At 46.9% G+C, this 17,847-nt stretch overlaps 1 long non-coding RNA gene across 1 annotated transcript; it reads right to left on the bottom strand.

The window, feature by feature from the left end:
* Positions 1-2,810: 2,810 nt before the first annotated feature.
* LOC107077024 (uncharacterized) lies at positions 2,811-11,970 on the bottom strand. Its single transcript, XR_001478153.2, has 3 exons — positions 11,765-11,970; positions 8,255-8,345; positions 2,811-2,895 (listed from the first exon to the last, which is right to left on the bottom strand). It is a non-coding gene; the product is annotated as an uncharacterized lncRNA (long non-coding RNA).
* Positions 11,971-17,847: the final 5,877 nt, after the last annotated feature.

Here is a 17,847-nt window from a genome sequence, read left to right as displayed (position 1 = left end):
AGAAGAAGAGGGAGAGCACAGGTTTGTCAGAGTGGAAAGCAGGCTTGTGAAGATACGGATCGGAGGAGATGGAGGAAAAGCCAATTGCCATCCGATTCCTCGTCTCCTGGTGTCGTCATGCAGTAGCTGGACATGAGGCTCCTGGATGGGCTCCAGGAAATCAATCCCGAGTTTGGGAGAGAAAGGGGCAGGTTGGGTTATTCTTGCTTCAAGAGAACAATGCAATACACAATGCAATCTTACAGCTCCTTCCATGGAAGGTTGAACAGGAGGCTTTTTTTCCCAGTCTTCCTGTTGGGAAATGAAGAAACAAAGGGCCAAATAGCAGATTTTTCATGCCTGCTTGTGAAGCTCATCAATGGGTGCTGGCCTGCACTGAGGGTCCCAACAGCAGATCTCAATGTGTGAGTGCATGAGGGCACAAAAAAGTCATGGTCATTCTTCCAGGAGTGATTAAAGAGGTTCAGTGTCAGCCAGTGCCTTGCAAGCCAGAACTAGTTTGAAGACAATTCCAAGTGGGTTTGGTAGCGTATGCAACAGCCCCAGCACTGGAGTTGTGTGCTTTTAGACACGAAGGAAGGGAGAAAATGGATCTGGCATAAAGGAGTGATAGAAGGGATAAATTGCCAAAATTAGAGTTTTGACTCCCAAGACTCCTCCAGAAGCACCTGGAGAAGCTGTTTTGTGAGAGCCTGTGTCTGTGCTGGTCAGCGTAAGCTACAGAGCTCTCGGGTTATAACTAGTACAATCTGTGATATTTTTATAATGGGTTCTCTCGAAAACTCTGGAGGGATGATGCCAAATACAGAGTACCTGGCCGTGTCTTCCATGTTTTGTATGGACAAATGCTCACGAGAGCTTTCGGCTGCACTTCCTGTGGCGTGCCAATCGGAAAAACTGCCCACTTCCGGCCGGGGGGCGTGGCGGCTCTGGAGTTCTTTGATCCAGCTGTTGCATGACGTCTCCAAACTAGTGTTGCTCATTAATTTGTACCAAATAAACTAACGAAGAACCGTTCCAAACGCCGTCTGACTTTCCCGTGCCCATCTGGGACACAGCGTGTAAAAACACATTCGTCCATAAGCAACATAAAACTAAATATATGTACAGTGCAGGCTATATTGTAAACGGCACAAAAAAAACGCTGAAAAGTTAAGGATGAACTTTTTAAGAGACTGCTATAAATAATGTAATATATTTTTATTTTATCAGCATGCGTTTTTTGTAAATACAGAAATAAAAAATATTACTACTACAGTACTAGTATTACTCTGATAATTAAAAATAGAATGGCTTCCAGCTGATGCCCTGGTCACATCTGTTCATTTTTTTCGTCATCTTATTGTGAGACACTGTCCAACACTATAGAGGGGAAACGAAAAAAAGTCTGTATGAACACCTTCCCCTCATCCCCACCCTGCGTCGGAGAGGAAGAGGCCCTGCAGACAAAGGCGTTGGTGCTTTCTCACGTGCAGTGCACCCGACTCATCATCTGTTTGTCCCTGCACGGGCCAGTTAATGGGACACCCCCCTAGCCCCCGCCCGCGAGAATTGCACTATTTTGCACAGCTTTTGTACGTGATGTCATCTCCTCCTCCCCCTCAAAATAAAAAAATCACCCACCTGGACCCACTAAACCTAATTTTATCTGCTGGTGCCCCCCAAATCCTACTCCTTTGCTTACCCACCCACTCCCCAGCCCTGACCCTCTGCCCCCATTCCGTGCCAGCAAGCTTCCTCCTTGTGTTCATCTTGCTCTTGGCACAGTTTTCCCCCAACAGCCTGTGCCTTTATCTGCTTTTCGCCAACTTCAGACCCCAACAAACCGCGGGAGCCAATATACGGAGCACAAATGTGACTTAGGGGTCCTGACATTGACCACAATTAGAGGTGTCCGCAATACTGCCTGAGTAGAAACAAAGAGAAAATGCTCAATGGTAAAACTAACATGCAATGTGTTTCTGCACTCTTGTGTGTTCCAGTCACCTGGCTTTCGAGACAGCAGCTTGCCTTTCAGCTTTCATCTGATTTACAACGACATCTGTTGATTTATTTTTGTATGGATATTTCTTTATTGGATCTATTTAGTTTATTTTTGTAGCATGATGGAAATGCTATTTTTGTTTTTTTCCCCGCTGAAAAATAACAGAAAAATGCTTTTTTCATTGTTGTTATCATTTGCCACTAAAAGTAAAAAAATAAAAAATAAAGTAGGAGAAAAGACATACAACGTGTTGCACCAACACCGGACTCTTAGTAAGATCTTCTGAAAGATTGTCTTCATTTGAGCACGAACTTTTTTCTTAATAAAGCAGCCTTCCAGTTACGCCTTGTGTGGGGTTTATTGCTGAGGCACGAGGGAGGACAGGGCGTCCCTCTTGCTTCCTTGTCACACTGTTCTTGCGGACAGACGCTGGCTTGGACCAGACAGGCTGCCATGCTGGGCCAGGCCATGCTGGGAATGGGTTCCTGTGCCCAAGCTGTGCATGCTCCAGTCTGCTTGGGTGGCCGGGGCCAGCCGCCGACAAATTTTGGTCTCTTCTCCTTTGAGCTGGACAAAACGAAGTGGAAAGAAGAGGGGGTGCATCTCACCCAGCCCCAAGCCAAGACTTCTCAACTGCAGTGTCTCCTTTCCCGGCCCTGTGACTTACCACTTGGCTTTTTTCATTTTGCGGGAGGTCTTGTTTCAATATCCAGGGCGTTTTGTAAGAGGGGCGAGATCTGACCCGCAACAGGGGCATCTGTCGCAGGTGTGGTACAGTATACGAGTTCTTGATTCAGACGGTGGCTCAGTACTGGGGCTGGAGAGCTCTCAGCAGTCCTGCAGCTGTCTGAGGTCAGCACCTCAAGCAAGTCTATAAGTCCAGCGTTGTCCAGTCAGGAGTGTGACCAACTCTGGGTGGAAGAAAACATTTCTTTTTTACTTCCTACGTGATCTCAAATTTACTGATGTGTTTCACTGGTCATTTTATAAAACACTTACACCCAGTCTACAGCTGGATATTGAGATGGAATGATTTGTGTGAATTCCCTTGCTCAAAGGTATATCAACAGTGTTGAATCTGGGTTTTTGATCTCACAACCTTCTCCTTACGAATCCAAAACTATAGCCACTGCTCCACATTGCTGCCAGGAAATGTGGGCATGTAGAAAGAAGTGTTTCTTTTTTCTTTCTCTATGATCTCTCATCTGTCCAATGCAGCCATTTATGGCACTTTTAGAAGCGGTTTTGGATCTTAGGAAAGCAGTGGTTTATAAGGTGGCTTATTAGGCCCTGCTTGAGGTGGATCTGTCCAGGTTGGGAATCAAGATGTCCTTGTCCAGGGAGAATGGACACATTCAATCTAAGCCAAACTTTTGCATTAGGATACACAAAATCAAGAGCCATCTGCATGAAACAAGTTACATTTCCTCTTGTGTTTTTTTTTTAGATATCCGTGAGACTTAAGCGCTTTAAGCAAAACTGCTGTTAAATGCTGTTACATTTAACACTCCAGTCTGCACCTTTGTTAAGGCCACAGGATCTGTTTTTAATACTACAGTCTGTACCCTCGTTAAGACCACAGGATCTGTATTTAATACTGCAGTCTGTACCCTCGTTAAGGCCACAGGATCTGTATTTAATACTACAGTCTGTACCCTCGTTAAGACCACAGGATCTGTATTTAATACTGCAGTCTGTACCCTCGTTAAGACCACAGGATCTGTATTTAATACTGCAGTCTGTACCTTCGTTAAGACCACAGGATCTGTATTTAATTCTGCAGTCTGTACCTTCGTTAAGGCCACAGGATCTGTATTTAATACTGCAGTCTGTACCCTTGTTAAGACCACAGGATCTGTATTTAATACTGCAGTCTGTACCTTCGTTAAGACCACAGGATCTGTATTTAATACTGCAGTCTGTACCCTCGTTAAGTTCACAGGATCTGTATTTAATACTGCAGTCTGTACCCTCGTTAAGACCACAGGATCTGTATTTAATACTGCAGTCTGTACCCTCGTTAAGGGCACAGGATCTGTATTTAATACTGCAGTCTGTACCCTCGTTAAGACCACAGGATCTGTATTTAAACTGCAGTCTGTACCCTCGTTAAGACCACAGGATCTGTATTTAATACTGCAGTCTGTACCTTTGTTAAGACCGCAGGATCTTAAGTCTGTACCTTCGTTATGGGATCAGGACCTTTGTCTAATACTGAAGGTGTTTCACACAGTTCCCTCTGAGTTCTCATTAGACCAGAGTTAAATGAGATTAAACTTTTTTTGCATCAAACCCAAATCCCCACATGACTGTTGAATAATGTATGACTGCTGGGAGCTAGATTGCCCTTTTTCTGTCTTGGGACAGAATTTGACCAAATTTATGGCCGAATAAATACCTGTTTTTTTGTATAGGGTAGCACAATGCCATTTAATCTGTCTCAGCTCTTGAGTCTAAATTGTTTGCCTCTCTGTTCTGTCTCTGACTGTTGCAGAAGATGAGTGGGGATTTACAGTTCAAGGTTCTACCCATGCCTCTTGACTGGTGCAGTTTCCATGATGAGCTTGTATTACACCAGAGTAAAGGGAGGGAGGAAGGGATTACAATTGTCAGTGTGTCTGGTTCTCTGGAAAGTTACTTTCTTCCTGCAGAAAAACGAGCTTGGAGCTCAGTGACCTTCAGGGTCTGTGTGGGGAGGGGGTGCAAGGTAACTCTGAAAGGGACCTTCCCTGAGGCACAAACGCACCTCCAGCTTGTTACAGCCTGCTGTCTGTCCATGTAAAGCAGGGATGGACAAGGTGTGGTTTTCATCCCACTGCTGATCTTAATTACTTAAAGCTTAATCAGTGGTTAACTGGAAAAGCACCTGTAAAGCCTGCAGTCCTCTGGCCCTTTAGGACAGGAGCTGCCAACTGAGCTCTCTCTTGCCCACTCAACAACACGATTCTACACAAAACAAACCCGAACGGTCAGTTATTAAACAGTGAGCAGACCAAATATCTACCTGCTGGCTGACCTAAAGCTCTTCCTTGGTAAAGGTTACACTGCTTCACTTTACCATGCCAGGCCTCCCCACTTCTGGGGTGGTTCAGTGCTGAAATGGGGTCAGTGTGTCTGCAGGGTGTCCAGTCCTGGGGGGGTCAGTGTGTCTACAGGGTGTCCAGTCCTGGGGGGTCAGTGTGTCTGCAGGGTGTCCAGTCCTGGTCCTGGGGGGGGGCAGTGTGTCTGCAGGGTGTCCAGTCCTGGTCCTGGGGGATCAGTTTGTCTGCAGGGTGTCCAGTCCTGGTCCTGGGGGGGTCAGTGTGTCTGCAGGGTGTCTAGTCCTGGTCCTGGGGGGTCAGTGTGTCTGCAGGGTGTCCAGTCCTGGGTGGTCAGTGTGTCTGCAGGGTGTCCAGTCCTGGTCCTGGGGGGTCAGTGTGTCTGCAGGGTGTCCAGTCCTGGTCCTGGGGGGTCAGTTTGTCTGCAGGGTGTCCAGTCCTGGTCCTGGGGGGTCAGCGTGTCTGCAGGGTGTCCAGTCCTGGGGGGTCAGTGTGTCTGCAGGGTATTCAGTCTGGTTGTGGGAGGGTCAGTGTGTCTGCAGAAAGACAATGATAGGCTTGAAAACCCCAGACACAGGCCTTCCTCACTATGTGAAAAAAGGTGAGCCTTGTTCCCCGTCGGTATGTCTGGTGTGTGTGTCTATTATAATTGTCATAACTGATTAAAGAAATCCGGTTCAACACTGCTGGCCTCATCACGTTATGCCTTAACATGCATAAAAAGCGTTTTCTGTTCCAGAATATAGTTACTGTTACATCCCTTTTTAGAGGTCAAATAAAATTCTTAGGTCAATTAAGGGGTTTCATCAAACAAGAGAGCTCAACTGCTGGGAAGAACTGTGTTTTGGGTTTCTTGTGGCAGTGGCAGGTATGGGCTCCTGTTATTAAACATGGATACACACAGCTGCTGGGCACTGCATACATTTCACACTGATCTTGTCTCTTCCTCCTTCTTTTCAATGGAATGCATTAAGGTGGCACAGTGGGTGCTCCAGTTTACACCCACATCCAGACATACTGGTGGGTTAATCGGCCCTGATGTGAGTGTGGCTGTGTCTGAGTGTGTGTGTCCTGTAATGGACTAGTGTCCCATTCAGAGTGTACCCTGCCTTGCCCCCATTGCTTGCTGGGATAGGCTCCTGTTCCCGCATGATCCTCTACTGGATAAAGGGGATAGGAAACACATGGATGGATATCCCCGGACTGCAGTCTGTGTGCAAGGGGAGGGCACTTGTCAAGCCAGTGACTTTCACTGGGACCAGAAACAGGGGAGGTGATGTCTGCACAGCAGAAGAATCCAGGTGCAAGACTGGTGCCCCAGGCCTCAGCTGTGAATCAGCATTTCTCTTGCCCCAGGAGCCTGGTCCACTTGTTGCTGACCCCCCTCCCATTAGATATTCACCTGCCTCCTTTCTCACAGCATCCACCCCCACTCTGTCCCTCTTCATGGGCTCTTTCCACTCTCCCTCCTCCCCCTCTTCATCCTCCTCTGTCTCTGTGTCCTCAGCGTCTCCCCTCTCCCCCCTCTCCTCCCCTTGCCACTCCCATCTCTCCCCTCCCCCTGCCCCCCCCTCTCCCCATGCCCCTCCCCTCTCTCCTCCCCTTCCCCCTCCCCTCCCCCTGCTACTCCCCTCTCTCTCCTGCCCCTCCCCTCTCTCTCCTCCCTGTCCCTTCAGTCTCTCTCCTCCCCCTGCCCCTGTCTTCTCTCTCCTCCCTCTGTCCCTCCTCTCTCCTCTCCACTCTCTGTCTCACCCCAGTCCCTACCCTCTCTCTCCTCTCTCCTCCCCCTGCCCCTCCACTCTCTCTCCTCTTTCTGTCCCTCCGCTCTCCTCTTTCTGACCTCCCTGTGTCTCTCCTCTCTCCTCTCTCTGTCTCACCCCAGTCCCTTCCCTCTCTCTCCTCTCCCAGCCCCTGTCTCCTCTCTCTTCCCCCTGCCCCTCCACTCTCTCTCCTCTCTCTGTCCCTCCTCTCTCCTCTTTCTGACCTCCCTGTGTCTCTCCTCTCTCTGTCTCACCCCAGTCCCTACCCTCTCTCTCCTCTCTCCTCCCCCTGTTCCTCCTCTCTTCTCTCTATCCTCCCACTGTCCCTACTCTCTTTCCTCCTCCCTCCTCCTCTGTGTGTCCTCCCCTGTCTCTCTCCTCTTCCTCTGTTCTTCAGCCTCCCCTCCCCCCTACTCTCTGAAATGGTGGAGGGGTACTGAGAGAGGGAGCACTGCAGTGCAGATGAATTCATGCAGCAGGAGAGGCTGAGTCAGCAGCTCACACACAGCCCTGGCCACAGAATACATCAATGAGCTCCCAGTGAGTGAGTGTGTGTGTGTGGATGTGTGGAGGAAGTGAAGAGGTGGGATTCTGAGAGTGTGCAGCTCTCAAAAAGCCTAAGAAACTGTCTTGTTCTTTACATGTTTTCTAATTCCTGGGGAAATCCTTGTTCTTTTTCATTTTGAAGCAAATTGCCAAGACGATGCCTTATAAAGTGTGTGACTTTCGCTGCTATATAATGGAATACCTCCTTGTCCCTGCATCACAGGCAAAACACAGCCAGCATCAGGAAACCAGACTCCGCTGTGTTTGGGTTTCCAGGCCAGTGCACATCTTTATCAATGTTCACTGCAGCACCTGGGCTAAGCAGTTTAGAAACTGATTATAAAACCTAAAGGAGGTCATTTGGCTCATCTAGCCTGTTTAGTAGTTAGTAGTTAATTGATCTGAGGATCTCATCCACCTGTTTTATGAAAGCGGCCAGGATACTGGCTTTAATAGCATGACTGAGCAGCCTGTTCCATACTCCTACATCCCTTTGTGTAAAGACATGCCTTCTCTTCTCAGTTTTAAATGCACCTTTATGTAAGTTTTGGCTGTGTCCCCTAGTTAAAACTTACAAAAACTCCTGGGCTGGCTTTATCTGACTGTATCTGGTCCCTCTTCTCTGGATACTCTAGAGCAGCAATACATTTCTGTGTCATGGTGACCAAAATTGTACACAATGTTCTAAATGTGCACAGTACAATCATTTACATCTCTTGATTTAAATCCTCTGTGATGGACTGGCATCCTGTCCAGGGTGTACCCTGCCTTCCATAGGGAATGGATGGGTGGATGAACACAAACAATGAGAAAAAATATTAATTTTGGCTTCTTTCAATGAAATTTAATTAAGCCTCAGTCCTGCCAGCAAGTAGGCAGTCAATCAGACTCTCGAGGCAGGGCTTGATGAAGACCACAGCACTTACCCAGGTGAGCTGTGTGTTTGTGCAGTGTGAGTCAGCACCCTGCTGCTGACATTCTGCCCAGGCTCCAGTCCTGGTGCATGCGGGGCTTTCCCTAAGAAGACAACCAATCCGAGGATTGGGATCCTAATTAAAAAGCGACTGAGATTCTGGAGGACACTGGTTAGTTAGGCAGCCTGCCTGGGTCCAGACACAGGAGAGAACAATTCCTGAAGCAGACTGAGGTGGGAGATTAATGGTCATGTCTTCACCCTATCTTCACGACAGGAGCCTGGGATTGCACCATGGAGACACAGGCTCTACCTCCCTCTACAGCTCAACACTGTCAATTAACCTTTACACCTTTAAACCTTTTATATAGTGCATTTTCACAGTAACCTATTCCAATGACAGAATGTAACATGATGTAACTGAGAGATAAGAAGCTCACTCTAAAAACTAGACATTCTCAAAGGCAGGGACACAGGTTAACGTGACCGTTTTTAAAAAACATATCAGCTATGTATTTTAGAAACATTTGATTTTAACCTAAATTTCAGATAACAGAACACAAGGATTTCCCTTCAAATGTAAAGTACCCTTCTTCTGATTCTTCATTAACCCCCATGGAGCCAGTCGAACTTTGACATTGATTAGATCTGGGGTCCACAAGTCTGGTTCTTAATGGAGGTGTCTTTAAATCATCAGGAGCTTCAGATCAGTGCAGGAGGGTAAAAGGGTCTAATTAAACATTAATTAAGCTTGTCTGACCCTTTTTGCGAGGTCTTACTTATGAGGAGTATCATCTGGTTCCTCTTCCAGCTGAGATCCATTACAAAGTGAGTCTAATTATTTCATTAAATGCAGAACTGTAATACTACTCGCCAGGCTCTGATGTGTTTTATAGGTCACTGTTTCTTTAATGAAGTAGCCTTTTTGAGTAGTAGTTTGAAGTAGCCAACCGTAAAAGAACCTGAAGTCATTTGACTTCGTCATGACTGGAAAGCAAGGTGCTCATTGTCTTCTCTTTCACTTCTCATTTCTCCCTTTGTGTACGCGCTCATCTACTGCACCCATTGCCCCTAAATACTGTACAGTACTCGACAACTGTTCATCGCTGACTTACGTCTGATGTCATCGGCGCCGTTCATTGGCTGTTGTGTGCCGCCAGTCACGTGAGAGCTAACTCTGCATGGTATTAAAGGTGTGCTTGTGCTAACAAATAGGCTTGCAAGACCTTGTGGGCAGCAGAACAGCCGACAATGTGGGAAGAGGGGAGACTGATGTGTATATACTGTACAGTACAATGCTTCTGAGGGACACAAAACTTAGTATCAGGCATGCGACAAAAATCTGGGACATTTAATGCCCTTGGAAGTATTACAGATTTCCTGGGACAGCTACCTTAAAGAGAGAACGATCCTGGCAACACCTGGATAGGGGCTAACCTTAATCTGCACTCCCTGGAGGGCTCAAAGCCAGTGACTGTAAAGCAATGAGACAGTCCTGGAACATTGGTAGAGGTCTTGACTGGAATATTGAGAGTGGAAGCAGGAAGGAAGGAATGAGAGGAGAGGTACTGTGTTCCAGGAAACAGAGAGGAGATTATGAAGCGTGCAAAACAAGCATCTCTGCTTTTTATTTTTTAGATTGTGCTGAAGCAGCAACGGAGATGTCCAATCTGCAAAAAAGGGAGCGATGCCTAGTGCCACCTTGTGGACAGTTATTAAAACTACAACTAAAGCCTGCCCTGCTGGCTACTGCTAAGGACAAATCATTAACCCCTCAATCTCCAGTTCTGCAGAAACACTGAAGGCTACCCATCCTGAGTCCTAATGAAATTGACAATCAACTGAAAATATGTCAACTACATATTGTCCTGGGTCTGCTGTTAGCACTGTAAACCAGGGCACTCTTTGAGAGGGCAGAGAGGATGGAGACTTACAGGATGCGTCAGCTATATTGATCAGCATTAAATATTGATAGTTATTAATCTGGAAACATGGTGGTGGAGTGGGGAGGACAGGAAGTGTACAACCATACAGTAATGTCAGTAATGCACTGTACTTTAATCCATACCATCTATAGACGTATTGATTTTCCAAACTCTTGCACAGCTCAGAGCATTATAGACCAGAGCAGGAGACCAGCGAACTGCACCAGAGGTTACAAAGAGGGACGCTGCTGTGGCTGCCAAGGCTCGGGTTCGAGCTGGGAGGCAATCTGCTTACAACTTCATTTTTAAGAGGGGGATAACAATATCCAAGACCCGAAGAAGCTGTGAAGAATTAAAAAACAATGGATGTTAAAAAACATAAAAAATGACAGAATCCTTGTAGCTATCAGAACACGCTGCATGCAGGAACTCGATCTCTTCGGTTTCTCTGCGCAAGACACCTGACAGGGGATCTGAAGGGGGTTTGGGGAATTTAAAGGGAAGAAACAAGGCAGATCCTTGACCTGATTCAGTTATTCCAGAACCTCAAGGGCGCTGACAAAGACAACCCAGCAAACGTCTTCAGAATAAACACAAGCTGAAGGACACGAGCAGAAACTACTGTACATGGAAGTACAATTAAAACCGAGAATAGGAGCCATGTTGTTGAAGCTAATACTCTGGATTATTTTGAGAAACAGATGGAGGAGAGATCCTCCGACGGCAGGCGGAGCGACGCGCCGGTTGGAGTATTTTCTCGGTCGCATTTAATGGCAACGTCAGCTCAAAGATTTGGTTCAAACCACCAAATGGAGACGGGCGTGCCGACAAGCAGACCCTGCTGATGCGGGATTAACACTAGGATGAGAGAGAGAGAGAGATCCTGCAATTAGGACAAGAGGCATGTCTTTGCACAAAGGGTGGTGGGAGTGTGGAACAAGCTGCCCAGCCAGTTGCTGAGGCCAATAGCCTGGCTCCTTTCAAGAAAATGAGAGCGGGAGGCAGTTCATTACGCAATGGGTGGGGGGAGCCTGGAACAAGCAGCTCAGCCATGCTATCACAGCTGGGATGAGATCCTCAGATCAATTAACTACTAACTACCAAGCAGGCCAGATGGGCCAAATGACCAGCATCTTAATGTGTGCTGTTAGCTGCACAGAAGCAGAGTTTATGCAGGCACTGAATCTCACAATAACAACGAATAATACCCACACTCTAGCAGGAATATTACGAACTAAGCCCAGTGCCATTTTCTTTCTACTAAGGTCACATTGAGATCTGCGATGATCCACGCTCCAACCTATCTCTGCAGTTTCATATAGTTGGTCAAACAATTTGACACCACGTAGCTGTTCCGTTACAATATCACGTATCAGTTACATTTGGATACGTTTTGGTTAAAATTATTTTCACCAAAACCCTGCGCCTTCACCTGAAATCCTCAATATTGTGGGAACGCCATAAATCCCCCTTTCTCTAGATAGAGGGCGGTGGAAAATGTGAGAGAACTCTTCGCAGAATTCTAATCCCCTAACCTTATATTAAATTATAAACATTAAGCATCGCTTTAAAGCGCAGGAGTGATAATTTGCTCCTACCTGACTTTTTTTCGGAGAATTTTGGCTGCCTTTGGTGCGTTTTGCAGCGCTCGGGAACGGCATTCTAAAACGGAGTCGGATCAAAAGTTGTAAGAAAACTTTTTTCTACTGAAGACTGAATTTCCAAGACCGTTTTTCAATGGTTTTGATGGTTTTAGACGTGCACTTCTTGATTTAAAGAACATTTGCATTTGGAGGGCTTCGGAGACAGATTGCAGGATTGGTCTGTTGAAGCCCTAGCTAGGGTTAGGGTTAGCATCCCCACACTACTAAGACATTGTATTTTTCGGAGACTCTCGGCTGCCTCTGTGGTGTACGGCGTCAGCGATCACGTGGCGGCGCCCTCGAGAGGGGTTCGCGAGCCGTCGCGGTTTGGCGCTTTCTGACTGCTGATGTTCACAGCGGCGGAGGCGAGAGGACTCCGATCGTTAGCCTCTGTCTCTGATATTTAACTGTGGTTTTGCTTATATTCGTGCGCGGGAATGGCGTACGGGCTCCGTCCTCAGTTCCCGCCCAGAGAGACCGGCCGCTCTGCTCCGCCCGCACCTCTTGCCGTCGTCCCTGATATAGAGGCCGCTGGCCTGGAGTGGTTTGAAACGCTAGCTGCGGAGTCAGGTACGAAAAAACGAAATAAAAAAAAGTATAAACCACTCGGTAGCTTGGCGTGAAACAGACGCAGATGTCGTGGAATGATACGTCGGCCATGGCATTAAAGCCAGTTCCCTCTCTGAGCCACGTCTGTATATTACAACAGCGGTGTGGAGGGAATGGAATGGTCATGGTGCAAAACGGATCTTATGGAGCAGGGAAATGGCCGTCTTTATATATCGCTTTGCAGTCTTAACGTCTGAACATACCGTACTAACTTACACTTACATTAAAACGGCCCGACAGATCTAACGGGGATTTGCGGCCCCGCGCCAGCCGGTAGGTGGCGTTCGCGTTGCCGTGGTGACCGGCCCCCGTGAAGCGCACACCGGAAGAGGAGAGGCTCGAGCCGGGCTCGCGCGGGGCCGCGGCAAGGTGAAGCCCGACTGCTGAAACGTTAGTTCTAGGTTGCCAAAGCAATTCTGAAGAGCTGCTGTGTTCTTTCTCCGCAAAAATCCTTAAATGGAACTGATTGAAAAGGGGGATGGCAAAGAATTGAAGAAAAATCGGGTGTGGCAGGGACAGGAGACGGTACAGGATTGAAGGCGTTCTAACACCGTGCTCTTGCATTTATACGCAGGGCAAAGCGCAGACCAGGGAGTACCTTTGTCTCCTCTTCGTGGGGCACCAGTGCCAGAGATCACCCTCAGTTCTCCCTACACCAGTAAGTCTTTCTGCAAAATAAAGTGCAGGGGTCCCTGGAGTATTTGGGCATTCTAGCTTTTCTGCTATCTCATTCATTTCCTCTGTCTCTTTAAAAGAAGATTAATTTCCTCGCTGACGCCTCAAGAACGCATTAGGTAAAAAACAATGTGGATAATGTTTGTTTAGTCCATTGATTCCCAGTCCTGGTCCTGGTGCCCCTCACACCTGCTAATTTTCATTTCACTCACCTTCAGGAGATCACTGAAGCCTCACTTGATCTACAGTAAGAAGTTGCTTCGCTGGAGCATTTGCCTTTTGTTTCTACTCACAAGCTTGAGATTTTATGTCATTTACAGAATACGACAGTTAAGAGCTCCAACATGTTTAAGAGCCGAGAACCAGCAGTTCAGAAGAATCTCATCATTATCAAGTCAGTGGAGGGTTTGACTGTGTAACTGAGGGCTCGGCTGGAACACAAACCAGCAGGTGTGTGGGTCACCAGGACTGGGAACTACTGGTTTAGACCATAATAAAGTTTACAAAGGTTCAAACGTACTAAATGACACCAAGACATGGCCGCCTGCATGTCATGATGCTTAAGGTGCCTGGAAATCCTAGAGGTGGGTTTGGCTTCGCTTTCTCAGTCCGAGCTGCTGGTCTCTGCGTGGCTCCATGCACACATGGGTGTAAATTCGAACTGGACATACAAGTGTCCATGTGGTGGTAGTTGCTGTGGGTGTTGTTGTGCAAGGCTTTGTGTGGAACTGAAGAGAAGCCTGCTCAATAATGGCTCCTTGCCCCACAGTCTCCAGGCCTCAGGACCACCTTATTCAGAGAGGCCATAACAATGGTTGTGTGACAGTGTGTAGTCACAGTTGCCGTGGCGACCACTGGTAAAAACTCAACACCCCCGGTGAGGGGACAGAAGCACCAGTGTGAGGTTAGCAAGGTCCAAAACTAATGCAACAAGAGTGGAAAAAATAAACACAGGCCACACAGGGGTGCGGCCTCCCCCCGCCTGCCGCTGGCACACCCCGGTGTGGTGAGAGGCTAAAGAGGAGTCTTCACCTTGTTCTCGGGTCTGAGCTTCCAGGGAATTGCTCACACGAATCGTCCAGATCAACAGAGGAACACGGGGCTTGAGTAAAATCTTACCGGGGTGGGTTAGCTTTTAATACACGTACAAGACGTCTTCTGCAGCCGCGGGCCAGATGACCTTGTGTGTGTGGTCCCTTCAAATCGAACCCTGCTGCAGCATGGCCCTCGGGCGCCAGGATCGGGGGACACTTCAGCAAGCAGCTCTAGTGGTGTTGATTACAGTATTTTCACACAGCACCACTCTGAGCCACAACAGACGCAGTTTGGAAGCTCTCATGTTCCCAGACCCCCTAGATCAGCAGTTTTGAAGTGGTTGTTACTTGCATTTTCTTCTGTGCAACACTATGAAGTAGGCAGTTTTTCTTTCAATATCCAACAGTCCTTTCTCTTTAACACAAAACTTGAACACATTGTGTTACCTTTACAGCATGCGTAGCTGTGAGCTGTTTTGAATTTAGAGAAGCTGCTCTTGTGGGATAGCCAGTTTTTGGAACAGCTGTTGCGAGCCCTGTGGCTGTGCCGGGGGAGTGAGGAAGTGCAGGCAGACTGCTCCTTTAAGCCATCAAGCAGGCGCCGTGGCTCCCTACCAGCGGATCTGCACATGGGTCACCAAGAGAGCCCTGCCGACTGTCCTCAGCCAGTTGTGCACTGCCTCTTGGGGCATCCTGGTTAGTGCCAGCGAGCGACATGGCCCAGGCTGGAACCGGTGATCGCAGAGCTTGCCGTGTGCCCCGTACTGGCTGAGCCACTCTGGAGGCCCTCTGAATGCTTTTTAATGGTGCAATTGCTCCATCTGCTGGGCTGCCAAGGGACTTGCAGACTGGAGTAACAAACGCAGCAGCACCAGCTGCGCCACAGTAACTGATGTGACAGTTTGAGAAGGCACGGTGAAAGCTGGTTAGGCTCGTTTAACTCCCTCTTCTAGTGTGAGAGGTGGAAAAACAGACATGGGACAGGCCAAGCAACATATAACGGACCATTCTAAATAAGGTGGCACCTGAGGCCTGGAAACTGTGGGTCAAGGAGCCATTATTCAGCAAGCTTCTCTTCAGTTTCACATAGAGCTTTACACAACAACACCCAACGGCATGATATGGTCATTCTTATATCAAATTCTAATTTCACACCCATGTATGCATGTGGTATTCCTAACCCTTTACCTAATTGGTGAATAAATAATTCACCTCAAGTGATCCTATGCTGTACAAGTATAAGCAGCCTCACGTAGAAGGTCAGATGAAGTCTCTCAGGCCCAACCTGCCACACATGGAACTTATTTACAGATGTGTTTCATTGTGAAATCTGAGACTCACAAGAAAAAAAAACATATGATTCCTCTTTGGGAGCCCCTGCTGCTCTTTGTTTCCATTGCTAACTAAAAGATTGGGTGGATAACCACTTACTAAATGTTAAAGAATCCATAAACCATTTTGTCCTCTTCCAAGCTGGCCTAACTGTGGTTGCCATACTCTTTTAAAGGGGAACTGCTGTCAGTTTCTCAGACCAGTTATTAAATCTCAGAGAACAAATACGTTAATTGATGGTATTGCAAAATTTGTCCAATTCTGAATTTGAAAACCACAACTTTGTGAAAGTACCGTATTGTCCGATGTTGTCGCACACCGCTGGTCTTGCCAGCAAGAGCAAGAGTTTGAAAGAATTGTGATATGAAGCAGTCCTTCCTGCTCACTAGTCACCATAATGTCTAATGTACTGCAAGAAAATCTGAGAAAATAAGTACAAGATGTGCAACATTGCAGTTCCCCTCCAAACTCCAAGAGATAGCCGTGATTTCAAGTCACTCAACCTGGGGTTACAGCCTGTCAGCCTTTCTCCTTCTGATTGCCTACTTTGAAATGTTGTCTCCTGTCCCCTGTTTACATGGAAGGAGGACTACAAACTTAAGCTAAGATATAGAGTGTACATGTTTAACACACTTCATTACACACTCTCTTTTCTATATTTGCCCCATGTTCTGACACAGTAGATTTGTGTTTTGTAATTGATGTTATGCCAGTTTTAAATCAAGAAAGGTTTCAGATTAGAGGAAGCCATTCAGACCATCTTACTTGTCTGGTTGCTGTATTTCCAAGCCAAGGAACAATGTAACTCTGATTAGTTAAACAGGTGTCGTGTTCAATTTGGTCATTTAGAGCTCACGTGAAACAAAAATCAGAATTTCCTTTAGCCCACCAGAGTCAGAGTTCCCTATGTTGAAACACCCATCCATTTTCTAATGTCAGAGTAACAGGGGCGCTGGAGCCTGTCCCAGCAATCCCAGCAAGCAATGGGCACAAGGCAGGGTCCATCCCGAATGGGGCGTCAGTCCATTGCAGGGCACACAGACACTCACACTCACACCAGGGTTAATTTTCCCAGAAGCCAGTTAACCTGCCAGCATGTCTCTGGACCAGAGCACAGAGGAAACCCACATAGACACAGGGAGAACACACAAACTCCATGCAGAGAGCAGCCAGGAATTGAACCCAAGGCCCCAGCACTAACCCTAACCATGCCGCCCATGTCAAAACATTAAGTGTTCCTAATCTTTAAACTACGGGTAATGTCAGATTACATACAAAAACAACTGGCCTGGGGCTCTCCGTGACCAGAAGGATCCCTGCTTATAAGATAGAAGAAATAGGGAGCGAGCATAAGTCTTCCAGGGTAAGCTTTTCAGAAGATGTGCCAGGAATGTGAGCAGATTGCTTTCTTTTTCTGTTTTCCCTGTCAGGTTTCTCTGTGCCCTCCACACCGGTTCAGCCCGTTCCAAGGATGGCCCAGAGCCTCGAGGATGGCTTGTATCTGGGAAGCCCGCTGTGCCACAGCACCCCCTCCCCTCCAGGTATCTTTCCTGCAGCCTTCTTTTTAACATAAGTATTTAATGCTACATGTGTAGCATTGATTGCTGCTTTGCCACACTGGGACCCAGTGTTCAATTCCAGATATGGAGTTTGAATGTTCTTCTTGTATTCAGGCGGGTTTCCTCCCACGTTCCAAAGACATGCTGGTGGGTTTTTTGGCAAAAGTGGCCCTGGTGTGAGTGTCCTTCAATGGATTGGGCTTAACTTGTGTGTGCTGGACAAAGTGGCCAACTGTATTATACAGAGAATATTCATACACGGAGAACCAGCTCCAATCTCATTGTTGTCTTGCGTCATAATGTTTGATATTTTGGCAAGACTTTAATATGATTTGCAGTTATTGAAAAAAAGTCAAATACTTCAGTTTGCTCAACAGATTCTATGCGTACTGTATATCTTGGATTTTCCAGGAAGAGTAACTCGAGACAGCAACAAACCAATTTTTACTAAAAGTAGTGCAGGCATGTGTTTAGTTCACTGAGAGCTTAGCTGCAGTGGAAGACAGTTTTTTGGCACTGTGACTAGGGGAAAACCTTTAATGTGTCTACAGGGGTGAGGAGCATATTGGGAGGGAACATGTATCATGAGCTAAAAATTAATTTACATAAATCAATGGCAAGGCTTGCATTTCAGTATTGTTTAAGTCGTTATATTTATGTTTAAACATTTTGTGGTGCTGACAGTAAGAACGTTTTCACTTTAAATGACACTTGAAGATGGCGGTTCTTTCTTTTAAAACAAGGTTAATGTGATATACTATATCACATTGCAGCCAGCTCTAAATGGAAATTAAGATGATATCATGTTTGAAAAAGTTTGAACTTTTTG

The sequence above is a fragment of the Lepisosteus oculatus genome, chromosome 1, assembly GCF_040954835.1.
Source record: "Lepisosteus oculatus isolate fLepOcu1 chromosome 1, fLepOcu1.hap2, whole genome shotgun sequence".
Taxonomy (NCBI): domain Eukaryota; kingdom Metazoa; phylum Chordata; class Actinopteri; order Semionotiformes; family Lepisosteidae; genus Lepisosteus; species Lepisosteus oculatus.
Note: the sequence above shows the minus strand (reverse complement) of the source record. Positions and strands in the feature narration are given on the sequence as shown.